This window comes from Dama dama, chromosome 6, assembly GCF_033118175.1.
Source record: "Dama dama isolate Ldn47 chromosome 6, ASM3311817v1, whole genome shotgun sequence".
NCBI classification, from domain to species: Eukaryota; Metazoa; Chordata; class Mammalia; order Artiodactyla; family Cervidae; genus Dama; species Dama dama.
Window position 1 is genome coordinate 44,022,132 of NC_083686.1, and position 15,210 is coordinate 44,037,341.

Consider the following 15,210-nt stretch of genomic DNA (forward strand, 5'->3'; position numbering starts at 1 on the left):
CAAATAGTCTGAGCATTAGGCAACGTGCATCATGGCCCTTCTGGGCAACATAGCCAGCTGATAGGTACTTTAGTTTTACAATAAGTTTGTTTCAACATCCTTACTTCTGGGAAACATATTCTGGTGGCTCTTTTGTCTCACATAATAAATTCATTCTAACACTCCCGCTCCCCTGAGTCTTCTGATTCCTTTCTCAATACTCATTCAGAGTTGTTCTAACATCTCATTTAGCACAGGCCATCAGCATAGCCAAGCTTTAAGGAGGCATGAAGGGGTTGTATTAGGACTGAGTCCAGGCATCCTTGTCAAACTTTAAATCCAGAATCACAAGTAAATGGCCCCATGTCATAAATTCTCTCCTACCTAGCCTTAAAACTTGATTCCTGTGTTTTAACACTCTAAATATTTACTCTTGTATATAATCCCCTGGTTTCTATTGGTTATGTTAGACAGTTTTGCAGGTCTTTATCTATAGCTCAGTGATTCTCAATGGGGTGATTTTGATGCCCAAGGGACAGTTGGTACTGTCTGGAAACATTTTTGATTGTCATTACTGAGAGAGTTCTACTAACATCTAATGAGTAGAGGCCAGGGATGCTGCTGAACACCTGCAATACACAGGACAGCCTCCACAACAAAGAATTATCCAGCTCCAAATGTCACTAGTACTGAGATTGAATAATTCTGGTCTGATTCTCCCTGGAGCAGGGATTGCAATCCCCATGTAGGTTGTGCTGAGGTCTGACACTGATTACAGGCTTGAAGCAGTGGCAGTTGGGAGGATATTGGGGAAAATAAGGTCATATATAAGGCACTTGCCTCAGATACACTCTTTGCAGTATTTCCTGGCAAGGAGAGGCTGCTTTCCTTTATCAAAAGAAAGGAGACTGTTGACAGAGAGGATGACAAAAAAAATCTGAGCTTTTAAGATTATAAGACATGGGCACACAAATATCGTCATTCTAGATCTCAAGACTTCCTTGTTTTCCTACTAGGGCTGTAGTTTTGACGTGGGTGATATTTCAAGGCTGTGCATTTAGACTGCTTTGCAGCTCTGCCACCCTTAGGATTATATACTGAAACTGATTTTTAGCACAGTCTGCTTGCTGGTTACTGTGCCCTAGAGGCTTCTGGCTTTCACAATGGGCCATGATTTGATTATTTTTAGCCCTATCATTCGGAGAAGGCAATGGCAACCCACTCCAGTACTCTTGCCTGGAAAATCCTATGGGCAGAGGAGCCTGGTGGGCTGCAGTCCGTGGGGTCGCGAAGAGTTGGACATGACTGAGCGACTTCACTTTCACTTTTCACTTTCATGCATTGGAGAAGGAAATGGCAGCCCACTCCAGTGTTCTTGCCTGGAGAATCCCAGGGATGGCGGAGCTTGGTGGGCTTCCATCGCACAGTCAGACATGACTGAAGCGACTTAGCAGCAGCAGCCCTATCATTGTTAGCTCATAGACTAACATTGCTTCCACAGTGCTCAAGTACCATAGCCACCGTGTAATTCAATGCTTCATTTTCTGTCTGCTCTTCATTCTAATCTACTATAGTAAAGTCTTGGTAATTAGCTTTGCTACTACTGTATGCCAGGAGTTGGCACCACTTGCAATTTATCAACAACCACTTAACCACCAGCAGGGGTCCTTATTGTCTTGTGATCAGTGTTGTAAGATCTGCCTCCAAAATCTCATACTGAGGCTTTGCTTTTTGGAGTTACTTTTGATGCCCACGGCTCCCCTGAAAGTGAAAGTGAAAGTTGCTCAGTCGTGTCTGACTCTTTGAGACCCCATAGACTATACAGGCCATAGAATTCTCCTGGCCAGAATACTGGAGTGAGTACCCTTTCCCTTCTCCAGGGGATCTTCCCAACCCAGGGATCAAACCCAGGTGTCCTGCATTGCAGGCGGATTCTTTACCAGCTGAGCCACAGGGAAGCGCTCCCCTGAAAGCAGAGCCCCAAACAAAGGCTTATGTGTTGGTGGTTGGTTTGAGAATATGAGTCCAGGGAATAGAATAAAGGGCTCAGGGGAAACAAAATAAAGAAGGCACAAAAAGCCAATACAAGGATGCATTATTGAGTTAACAAATGCCATGTGTTGATTGATACTGTGGAACTTTCTGAGAATCCTTATGAAACGTGTCTCAGAATTCTCTAATTTTCTTGAAGAGATCTCTAGTCTGTCCCATTCTGTTGTTTTCCTCTATTTCTTTGCACTGATCACTGAGGAAGGCTTTCTTATCTCTCCTGGCTATTCTTTGGAACTCTGCATTCAAATGGGTATATCTTTCCTTTTCTCCTTTGCTTTTCACTTCTCTTCTTTTCACAACTATTTGTAAGGCCCCCTCAGACAGCCATTTTGCTTTCTTGCATTTCCTTTTCTTGGGGATGGTCTTGATCCCTGTCTCCTGTACAATGTCACGAACCTCCGCTCATGGTTCATCAGACACTCTGTCTATCAGATCTAGTCCCTTAAATCTATTTCTCACCTCCACTGTATAATTATAAGGGATTTGATTTAGGTCATACCTGAATGGACTAGTGGTTTTCTCTGCTTTCTTCAATTTAAGTCTGAATTTGGCAATAAGGAGTTCATGATCTGAGTCACGGTCAGCTCCCAGTCTTGTTTTTTGCTGACTGTAGAGAGCTTATCCATCTTTGGCTCCAAAGAATTTAATCAATCTGATTTCAGTGTTGGCCATCTGGTGATGTCCATGTGTAGAGTATTCTCAAGTGTTGTTGGAAGAGGGTGTTTGTTATGACCAGTGAGTTCTCTTGCACTTATCTCACACGCTAGTAAAGTAGTATTCAAAATTCTCCAAGCCAGGCTTCAACAATATGTGAACCGTGAACTTCCAGATGTTCAAGCTGGTTTTAGAAAAGGCAGAGGAACCAGAGATCAAATTGCCAACATTCACTGGATCATTGAAGAAGCAAGAGAGTTCCAGAAAAGCATCTATTTTTGCTTTATTGACTATGCCGAAGCCGTTGACTGTGTGGATCACAATAAACTATGGAAAATTCTGACAGAGATGGGAGTAACAGACCACCTGACCTACCTTTTGAGAAATCTGTAAATAGAGGAAAACAACAGAATGGGAAAGACTAGAGATCTCTTGAAGAAAATTAGAGCTACCAAGGGAACATTTCATGCAAAGATGGGCTCAATAAAGGACAGATATGGTATGGACCTAACCAAAGCAGAAGATATTAAGATGAGGTGGCAAGAATACACAGAAGAACTGTACAAAAAAGATCTTCACAACCCAGTTAATCATGATGGTGTGATCATTCACCTAGAGCCAGACATCCTGGAATGTGAAGTCAAGTGGGCCTTAGGAAGAATCACTACGAACAAAGCCAGTGGAGATGATGGAATTCCAGTTGAGCTATTTCAAATCCTAAAAGGTGATGCTGTGAACATGCTGCACTCAATATGCCAGCAAATTTGGAAAACTTAGCATTGGCCACAGGACTAGAAAAGCTCAGTTTTCATTCCAAACCCAAAGAAAGGCAATCTCAAAGACTGCTCAAACTACTGCACAATTGCACTCATCTCACTTTACATGTAATAACTAGTAATAATTAATGAGGTAGGAATCTTTATTATCCTTATTTTAAAGATTAGAAAATGAAGACAAAGTTTAATTATTTAGCCCAAGGACACATAGTAATATTTCAGTGACTATTCATATTCTCTTCATATTACTCTTCATATAAATATGAATACTATTCATATTCTCTTCGTATTACTATAGTCCTCTGCATAAAGTAGACTGGGGAAGCAGCATGAGATAGTGGAAAGTATATGGTCGCTGGGGTCATGCAGACCTGGGTTCCAATCTGGTCTTTATTAGTTCAATGACAACAGACAAATAACTCTTCTGAGCTTTAGTTTACTATCTGTAAGTTTAAGATAATAATCATCATCTTTTGGGACTGTCCTACAATTTGCTGAGATATATTTCATGTAAAGCTCTTGCACTTTACTTGGCACATAACAAATGGTAGTTACATGCGGGTTGTTTAGAAAATTAAATTGGGTAGATTTATGTTCTCAAAAGACGTAAAATAGTCCCTCAGGCCCTGAGGTCCTGCTTCCCTTTCATAGGCCAAAGGCCACATATATTAACATGATCATGTAGGATGCAATCTTGTATTTGGATAGCATGAAATAAACTTTTCGTTGTTAATGAATTCCAAGGGAAAAGTTTTTTACAAATGACCAAGAGTAGCAAATATTTTTAACAAGTTCATTTTCTTTTTTTAAAAAGTATTTATTTATTTGGCAGCACCTGGTCTTAGTTATAGCATGCAGAAACATCAATCTTTGTTGTAGCATGCAGGTTCTAGTTCCCTGACCAGGGATGGAGCCTGGGACCCCTGCATTAGGAACACAGAGTCTTGGCCACTGCACTCCTAGGGAAGTCTCTGAGAAAAGTGAATATTGATATTTGAACAGTATAGGCAAAATTACCTAATAATATTGGCAGAAACTTAATCGTTTCCTCAGAGAAATCACTCTCAATATCTGCACCAGTAAAGCAGAGGCATGAAGCTTGTGGAGACTTGATTTCAGAGGCCTCAGAGTAACCCGCACTTATTTCACCCCTTTGGGTGGGAGAGGGGGAGCCCCTTTTTCTCAGGTTGTGAGCCCTGAGGAAGAAGGAAAGACATGTCCTGCTAAATCCAGGACTCTGCCTGGTGAAGTACAAATGGGTGGGCTTTGTGGACTTTGGTGGAAAACTCTGTAGATCTCACAGAAGCAGATCGAGGGATAATACACTTTTGCAGTCTTAACTGACCTTAATTTGAGTTATTGACTTTGGGTATTAGGTCAAGGAGTCTTTATACATTTGAAGAAATCATATGGGTTTATGTAATTTCATTTTTTTCTTATTCCTAATTTTGGGGACTTTTTATTACGTCTGTTACTTTGATATTTCTCTTTTCTATTTCTTAGCTTTGTTTTCTTATAGCTCATTATGCACATACCTGTCTAATGAAGGAAGAACAATTTTTCAGAGATGTCAGACCATTGGTATTAACACAAAGAATACCAAGAAAATTATTTTGGGGCAATGAGGATTCTAGCACTCCACTTTCCAGATTCTTTCTTTATCAATGGCCTCAACAGTGACAGCATGAGAGAAGAGCTTCTGCTGGAACACACAAAAAGCAGTCAGCGCTTGTTTTGTTTTTTTATTAGAAACAGATGTAATTATCCCCACAGGATACTTTTCACCTCTTTACAGCCTTGTAGAAGGAAGTCAGGTAGACACTAAATGAGGATGGTAGGTATCTGTATTGCTATTCATTAAATAAATACTAAAAATAGGTATTAACCAGATATAGATGCACATTTGAACAAGATTGAAAAATAATTAAAAAAAGACATACAAATACCATAAGGAAGGCAGAAGTTGGCTTGCAGAATCACATTGTATCATGAAGCTTTTTTTATGCAGTTGCCTTATTCAACATATGTATTATAGGGTGATATTAAAATAAAAGGCACAGGGCTAAGCTCCCTATTTACATTCACAGAGATTCTCTCAGAAGTGCAGAGATATCTCTCATCTAATTTGGAATCTCTTCTGGGAATTCACCACTTTTATGGACAAAAATACACCACATGTTTTGGCTTGAAGTAGAGGTTAATGATGCTCAGGGTGACTACGTTAATACTCAGGTCAGGTCCTGGACACAATATTTCTCTCCTCTCTGCACTTGAGGAATTTAGCAGCAATGCTGTTGGCAAGCCTAGACATGTACCCTACAAGTGTAAACAAACCAAGATAAATACTAAATAGCTTGACTGTGTTTGTTTTTATGGAAAATCAATGTTTAAACACCAGTCAGTAAGTAACTTTCTGATAAGTGGCATTTAGACTGTACAAAGATAAGGTTTTGTTGGTGTTATTGTTACTTAGTGACAAGCAGTATAGATAAGTAATTTGTACCAATGATGAAGGTCTTTGAGTGTCAAGGGCTTTCTAGGAGAGTCCCCAAGATTATTTTTCCCCCTAGAATTATGCATTAACTCTGGTACTTCTGCAATAAGCCTGTTACCTGTTTTTCTCTAGAATCTTCAGGCAAAATATTAAAACTTGCAAAACTGAAACTCGTTCAACAATAAATCCTCATTTTCCCTCTCCCAGTCCCTGACAATCACCACGCTACTTGCAGTGAAGTTTTCTTTAAGTAGGATTTTAGGGGTAGAGAATGAGATGATTAAAAGATATTACATAAGATTTTTAAAAATTGTTTTTAAGCATCCCTATAGTATCTGGGAAATAATGAATTTATAATTGCTTGGCACAAATTTCCCCAAGAAGGGACAAATGGTTGCTCTCGGCTCGTGAATAAGCTTTTCTCAGAGGTTGTGGGAAAAAAATTAGTCTGTGTTCCATCAGTTCTCCTTTGTCAGTACTGGGCTCTGCTTATCCCCAGGTTGCAAGCTTGTAAGCTTCTCCCACAACCAGACTTCATGGTCAACGAGTCAGTGGGCTTATAGGATCATAAACACATTTGCTTAAAAGTTCTCTTTGTTACAAAAAAAATCTGGTCTGCTAAACATCTCATCTTTATATTTCTAAGACATCTATTAGGGCAGGTACTATATATAGTATGTGCTACAAGGGACTGAAAGATGAAAGTTTATATATATATATACACATATATATGTATATATATATCTATCTTTAGATTATTTCCCATTGTAGTTTATTACAAGATTTTGAGTAGAGTCCCCTGTGCTATACAGTAAATCCTTGTTGCTAATCTATTTTATGCACAGTAGTTTGTTTCTGTTAGTCCCATACTCCTGATTTATTCCTCCTCTTCTCCCTTTTCCCTTAATTTCCCTTAACCATAAATTTTTTCTATGCCTGAGTCTATTTCTGTTTTGTACATAGATTCATTTGTATTATTTTTTTAGATTACACATACAAGTGATATAATATTTGTCTTTGTCTAATTTATTTAGTATAGTATTCTCCAGGTCCATCTACATTGCTGCAAATGGCAATATTTCATTCTCTTTTATGGTTGACTAGTAAATATACAATTGAGGACCTTGGAATGAAAGCTGGTGACTGTGGACATATCCCCTCTGTGGGGCTGTCAATTCCTTGCCTATGCAATACCTTGATATGAATTTTAAAGAAGCATGCCTTTTTTAAAGTTAAAAAAAGTTGGTAGTATATTATTACACAACCTGAATAACTCCCCCTAAGGGAGATTTCCAGAGTCCAGGCAGACAGCCAAACTCCCAGCTCCATCTGGGTGAGGAGACAAAGTCAGAGGACTCAGACTCCTGAGAGTAGCAAGAGAGCAAGAAAAGCAACGTGAGGAGTTTGTTGTTAGCAGACTGAGTTGTTGGTCTCTATCATTCCCTCGTGTTCCTAATACACATGCACATCCTTGATAAGACTTCACGGTGCATGGAATCTACTTCCCGGCACTTTGCCTTTGGGCTTGGCGTAGTGACTTATTTTGACCAGTGGGTTGTTAGTGAACCTGATGTGGACAGATGTTTGAAATATGCTTGCACGGTTGGATTTGCCCTTTGTGTTCCTGTATTTGACCATAAGAATGAAGAATTTGAGTAGTAACTGGTGAAAGGTGGAAGAGAGATGTGGAGCAAACCTGAATTCAATCTGAAGCTTGGAGCCTAGCCCAGTCCAGTCCAGCCCAGCTCAGCCTAGATCAACCATATTCCATCAAACCTAAAGATACATGAGCAAGAGCTAAAAGCTTGTTGTTTATGAGCCACTCAGAGTTGTTTGTTACACGGCATTTTGTGAAAATAGGCAGCTGATACAAAGAAACGCTCAGACTGTACTCAAGTGGGAGTGTGGACAATTCCTAGAGTATATGCTAGTTCACTGGTACTCTCCATGAGTGCAGACAGGAGTTCACGAAGGAGGGAGCTCTCCCCAGCCATTCCACAACTGAGTGACCTCAAATTATGGATTTCACCTGTAAATTGTCATCTCAGTTAATTTTTTCAAGGTTTCTCTTTTAGATATGATCCTCCTGTGTGGTATACAACCTGAATACCTGGATGCGTGATTCTGCTAGTATTGGCAACTAGGTGCTAGGAATTTCAAACTGCAGTAGCTTAGGTAAAAGAGGAATAAAGAAAAATATAAGACAGAGTCTAGAGAATTAAAGACATTTTGGCTTGAAGATGAATTAAACTTTAAAAGAACAGGGGAAAAAAAGAGAAGGCAAAGGCAGAGAGAGAAGAAACATAACATAATGGTAATGTGATCCAATTTTCAGTAAGTACCTAAAGAGGTGGCGAGCAGCCCAGAGGAGATACCCCACGTCCAAGGTCAGTAGTGGCAGCCTTGAGTAGACACCCCACATCCAAGGTAAGGAGCAGCGACTGCGCGTTGCTAGAGCAGCCATGAAGAGACACCCCACGTCCAAGGTGAAAGAAATCCCAGTAAGACAGTAGGCACTGAGAGAGGGCTTCAGAGGGCAGACAGACTGAAACAACAATCACAGAAAACTAACCGATCTAATCACATGGACCACAGCCTTCTCTAACTCAATGAAGCTAAGCCATGCCGTGTGGGGCCACCCAAGACGGACGGGTCATAGTGGAGAGTTCTGACAAAATGTGGTCCACTGGAAAAGGGAATGGCAAACACTTCAGTATTTTTGCCTTGAGAACCCCGTGAACAGTATGAAAAGGCAAAAAGATAGGACACTGAAAGATGAACTCCCCAGGTCGGTAGGTGCCCAATATGCTACTGGAGATCAGTAGAGAAATAACTCCAGAAAAAATGAAGGGATGGAGCCAAAGCAAAAACAACACCCAGTTGTGGATGTGACTAGTGATAGAAGCAAGGTTCAATGCTGTAAAGAGCAATATTGCATAGGAATCTGGAATGTTAGGTCCATGAATCAAGGCAAATTGAAAGTGGTCAAACAGGAGATGGCAAGAGTGAATGTCGACATTCTAGGAATCAGTGAACTAAAATGGACTGGAATGGGTGAATTTAACTCAAATGACCATTATATCTACTACTGTGGGCAGGAATCCCTTAGAAGAAATGGAGTAGCCATCATAGTCAACAAAAGAGTCCGAAATGCAGTACTTGGATGCAATCTCAAAAATGACAGAATGATCTCTGTTCGTTTCCAAGGCAAACCATTCAATATTACAGTAATCCAAGTCTATGCATTGACTAGTAATGCTGAAGAAGCTGAAATTGAATGGTTCTAGGAAGACCTACTGGAGAAGGAAATGGCAACCCACTCCAGTGTTCTTGCCTGGAGAATCCTGGGGACATGGGAACCTGGTAGGCTGCCGTCCATGGTGTCACACAGAGTCGGACACGACTGAAGCGACTTAGCAGCAGCAGCAGCATGAAGACCTACAAGACCTTTGAGAACTAACACCCAAAAAAGATGTCCTTTTCATTAGAGGGTACTGGAATGCAAGAGTAGGAAGTCAAGAAACACCTGGAGTAACAGGCAAATTTGGCTTTGGAGTACAGAATGAAGCAGGGCAAAGGCTAATAGAGTTTTGCCAAGAGAATGCACTGGTCATAGCAAACACCCTCTTCCAACAACACAAGAGAAGACTCTACACATGGACATCACCAGATGGTCAACACTGAAATCAGATTGATTATATTCTTTGCAGCCAAAATGGAGAAGCTGTATACAGTCAGCAAAAACAAGACCGGGAGCTGACTGTGGCTCAGATCATGAACTCCTTATTGCCAAATTCAGACTTAAAATGAAGATAGCAGGGGAAACCACTAGTCCATTCAGATATGACCTAAATCAAATCCCTTATAATTATACAGTGGAGGTGAGAAATAGATTTAAGGGACTAGATCTGATAGACAGAGTGCCTGATGAACCATGAGCGGAGGTTCATGACATTGTACAGGAGACAGGGATCAAGACCATCCCCAAGAAAAAGAAATGCAAGAAAGCAAAATGGCTGTCTGAGGAGGCCTTACAAATAGCTGTGAAAAGACAAGAAGCAAAAAGCAAAGGAGGAAAGGAAAGATTTACCCATTTGAGTGCAGAGTTCCAAAGAATAGCCAGGAGAGATAAGAAAGCCTTCCTCAGTGATCAGTGCAAAGAAATAGAGGAAAACAACAGAATGGGAAAGACTAGAGATCTCTTGAAGAAAATTAGAGATACCAAGGGAACATTTCATGCAAAGATGGGCTCAATAAAGGACAGATATGGTATGGACCTAACCAAAGCAGAAGATATTAAGATGAGGTAGCAAGAATACACAGAAGAACTGTATAAAAAAGATCTTTACAACCCAGTTAATCATGATGGTGTGATCACTCAACTAGAGCCAGATATCCTGGAATGTGAAGTCAAGGGGGCCTTAAGAAGCATCACTATGAACAAAGCTACTGGAGGTAATGGAATTCCAGTTGAGCTATTTCAAATCCTAAAAGGTGATGCTGTGAACATGCTGCACTCAATATGCCAGCAAATTTGGAAAACTTAGCAGTGGCCACAGGACTAGAAAAGGTCAGTTTTCATTCCAATCCCAAAGAAAGGCAACCCCAAAGAATGCTCAAACTACCACACAATTGCACTCATCTCACATGCTAGTAAAGTAATGCTCAAAATTCTCCAAGCCAGGCTTCAGCAATATGTGAACCGTGAACTTCCAGATATTCAAGCTGGTTTTAGAAAAGGCAGAGGAACCAGAGATCAAATTGCCAACATTCACTGGATCTTTGAAGAAGCAAGAGAGTTCCAGAAAAGCATCTATTTCTGCTTTATTGACTATGCCAAAGCCTTTGACTGTGTGGATCACAATAAACTGTGGAAAATTCTGAAAGAGATGGGAATACCAGACCACCTGATCTGCATCTTGAGAAACCTGTATGCAGGTCAGGAAGCAACAGTTAGAACTGGACATGGAAAAACAGATTGATTCCAAATAGGAAAAGGATTACATCAAGGCTGTATATTGTCACCCTGCTTATTTAACTTATATGCAGAGTACATCATGAGAAATGCTGGGCTGGAGGGTGCCCAAGCTGGAATCAAGATTGCTGAGAGAAATATCAATAACCTCAGATATGCAGATGACACCACCCTTATGGCAGAAAGTGAAGAAGAACTAAAGAGCCTCTTGATGAAAGTGAAAGAGGAGAGAGAAAAAGTTTGCTTAAAGCTCAACATTCAGAAAATTAAGATCATGGCATCTGGTCCCATCACTTGATGGCAAAAAACGGGGGAACAGTGGAAACAGTGGCTGATTTTATTTTTCTGGGCTCCAAGATCACTGCAGATGGTGACTGCAGCCATGAAATTAAAAGACACTTACTCCTTGGAAGGAAAGTTATGACCAACGTAGACAGCATATTAAAAAGCAGAGACATTACTTTGCCGACAAAGATCCGCCTCATCAAGGCTATGATTTTTCCAGTGGTCATGTATGGATGTGAGAGTTGGACTGTAAAGAAGGCTGAGCACTGAAAAATTGATGCTTTTGAACTGTGGTGTTGGAGAAGACTCTTGAGAGTCCCTTGTACTGCAAAGAGATCCAACCAGCCCATCCTAAATGAGATCAGTCCTGAGTGTTCATTGGAAGGACTGATGCTGAAGCTGAAACTCCAATTCTTTGGCCACCTGATGTGAAGAGCTGACTCATTTGAAAAGACCCTGATGCTGGGAAAGATTGACGGCAAGAGGAGAAGGGAACAACAAAGGATAAGATGGTTGGATGGCATCACAGACTAAATGGAGATAAGTTTGAGCAGGCTTAGGGAGCTGATGATGGACAGGGAGGCCTGGCATGTTGTGGTCCATGGGTCACGAAGAGTTGGACACAAGTGAGCAACTGAACTGAAACTGAACTGAACTGAACCTAAGAAGTCTGATCTCTTTAGTAAGAATAACATGTCAAGAAAATAAATACACAAATCTTTAGTGCCTCCAGTGTATAATCCAAACATAAGACTGTTTTTAGTCTCTCTTTAAAGAGATCATTAAAGAGATCACTCCAGTATGAGAAGTGGTCACTCTTGTTGACTACATTCTGAACTTTTTACCTGAGAAGTAAACAAATAAGCTACATTGATAGTTTTTTGTTAATTGGAGAGGGCAAAGCAAGACTTGGCATAGGATGGAGATTTTCAAACATATTATCATTTGAACTGTCTACTTTGATAAAAGGCATTTTTACCTGTTGTCCTAACTACAGGGCATTTCCCATTTTAAACACAACTAAACAGGTGAGCTGGTTTCAGGGAGTGAGATGCAGCTGACTCATTTTCCGCCAGTTTGGTACTGTCTCTGTATGATGACTTTCTTTATCTTTCAGTTATTTCACAGAAAGCAACTCAAATAGGTCTTGATTTTTTTTTTTAATTAATCTTACACAGCAATTGCAAAGATAGTAGAGAGAACTTCCATACACTCATTGCTCATTTTTTCCCCAAAGCTAACATCTTGCATAACCATGGCCAATTTTCAAAACTAAGACATGTAGTTTAGTTTAATATCACTAAATTACAGATCTGATTTAGCTTTCTTCAATTTTCCCACCAACAACCTTTTTCTGTTGCAGTTTCCAATCCAGGACCCCACACTGCATTTAGTTGTCATGTCCCCTTAGGTGTCTTCCAGTCAGCTCCTCAGTGTTATGGGTTGAATTGTGCCCCAGACTCCCCCCAACCTGCTGCCCCCTTCTTCAATTCATGTGTTGAAGTTCCAACCCCCAGCATGTCAGAAAGTGACTTACTTGGAGATAAACTATTCATAAGTGAAGTCACTCAGTCACGTCCGACTCTTTGTGACCCCATGGACTGTAGCCTACCAGGGTCCTCTGTCCATGGGATTTTCCAGGCAAGAATACTGGAGTGGGTTGCCATTCCCTTCTCCAGGGGGTCTTCCCAACCCAGGGATCGAACCCAGGTCTCCGGCATTGTGGGCAGACGCTTTACCATCTGAGCCACCATAGAGGTAATCAAATTAAAATGAGGTCATTAATATGGGCTCTAACCCAATATGACTGTTATCTTCATAAAAAGAGGAAATTTGGATGGGATGTGCAAAGAGGGACGATCATGTAAAGGAGAAGACAGCTATCTACAAGCCAAAGAGAGGTGCCTGGGACAGATCCTTTCTTCACAGCTTTCCATATAATTGAAAAAGTCAACTAAGGCAAGAAATTGTACAAAATGTGGTCTCAAAAGAGCCGGACACAAATAAGCAGCAACTAACATTTTCGCTTTCATACATACCTTAAATTTTTTCCCTTTGTTTTCCTTCCCTTTACCTGACTCAGAAAGCTGATCTTATTTTATAAACTTTTCATTTTTATTTACTGTATTGTAATTATTTTTTCTTTTTACCTTTGACCCCCTTCACCCATTTCTTCCACTATCAGCCACTCCACACCACTGGCAACCATCAGTCTATTTTCTATATCTTCTTTCTTCCTTTTTTAAGACTCCACCTATAAGAGAGTTCATCTGGTATCCGTCTTTCTGTATCTGATTTATTTCACTTAGAATAATGCCCTTGAGAACCATCCATGTTGTAGCAAAGGGCAAGATTTCATCTCTTTTTTTATGTGAATAATATTCCACTTTTGTGTGTGTGTGTGCATGTATGTCACATTTTCTTTATCCATTCATTTATTGATAGCTTTCATATCTTGACTATTATAAATAATGCTGCAGTTAACATGGGGGTATATATATCTTTCTGTGATTGGTTTTCATTTTCTTGGTATTTAAATGTCCAGAAGTGGAATTTCTGGATCATATGTTGGTTATAGTTTTAGCTTTTTGAGAAACTTCCAAAATGTTTGCACCAGTTTACATTCCCACCAACAGTGCATGAGGGTTACCTTTTCTTCATATCCTCCTCAACACTTGCTATTTCTTGTCTTTTTGGTAGTCATCCTAACTGGTGGGAAGTGACATCTCATTGTGGTTTTGATTTATTTGGTTAATCATTTTTTTCTTTTTTTCTTTTTTCTGAATTTGACTGATAGCTAGGAGTTTCCCCCACTCTTAGTTTATAAAAAAAAATTCACCCATGTTTTCTTCTAGTAGACTTAAAGTAGTTCTTTTTTTTCTAACAGTTTTATTGATGTGTAATTCACACACCATACAACTCACCCATTTAAAGTGTATAATTGAAAAAAAAAATAAAGTGTATAATTGGATTTTTTTAGCATATTACATTGTTATTTCTAAAAACTAAAGTATAACACTAAATTAGCCATTTTAATCATTTTAAAATGTATAATTCAGCAACATTAACTACATCTACAATGTGTGCCATTACCACCATCTCTCTCCAAAACTTTTTCATCATCACAAAAAGAAACGCTGTAACTATTCAGCAGTAACATCCCATTCCTTCTTCCTCCCAGCCCCTGACAATCTCTAATCTACTTTCTGTCTCTAATTTTGCCCATTCTCGGTATTTCATATAAGTGGAATCATGTAATATTTGTCATTTTGTGACAGGCTTATTTCACTTCACATATTTTCAGTATTCATCCATGTTGTATGGCAAAATAATATTCCGCTGTATGAATATACCACACTTTGTTTATCCATTCATTTGTTGATGCATACTTGGGCTGCTTTCATCTTCTGGCTACTGTGAATAATGCTGCAATGAACATTGGTGTATAGACATCTATTCAAATCCCTGCTTTCGATACCTCTGAGTATATACCTAGGAGGAAAATTGCTGGGTTGTTGAGTAATTGTGTGTTTTGCTTTTTGAGGAAAAGGCAAATTGTTTTCCACCATGGCTATAGCATTTTACATTACCACAAGCAATGAAAGAGGATTTCATTTTCTCCTCACCTTTCTCAACACTTCTTGTTTTCTGTATTTTTTTTTTAATAGCCATTCTAGTAGTAATGAAGTGGTATCTCATTTTGGTTTTTATTTACATTTCTCTAATGAATAATAATGCTGAGTTTCTTTTCTTGTGCTTATTGTACAACCTCTTTGCAGAAATGTCTATTGGAGTTTCCTGTCTATTTTTAAATTGGGTTATTTGTTACTGAGTTGTAGGAGTTCTTTGTATTAGATCCTTATCAGATATATAATTGCTAAATATTTTCTTTCATTCTGTAGGTTTGTTTTTCACTTTCTTAATAATGTTCTTTAATGCAAAAGGACCTCTGTTGAAGTCCAATTTATCTGTTTTCTTTTGTTGTTCATTTCAAT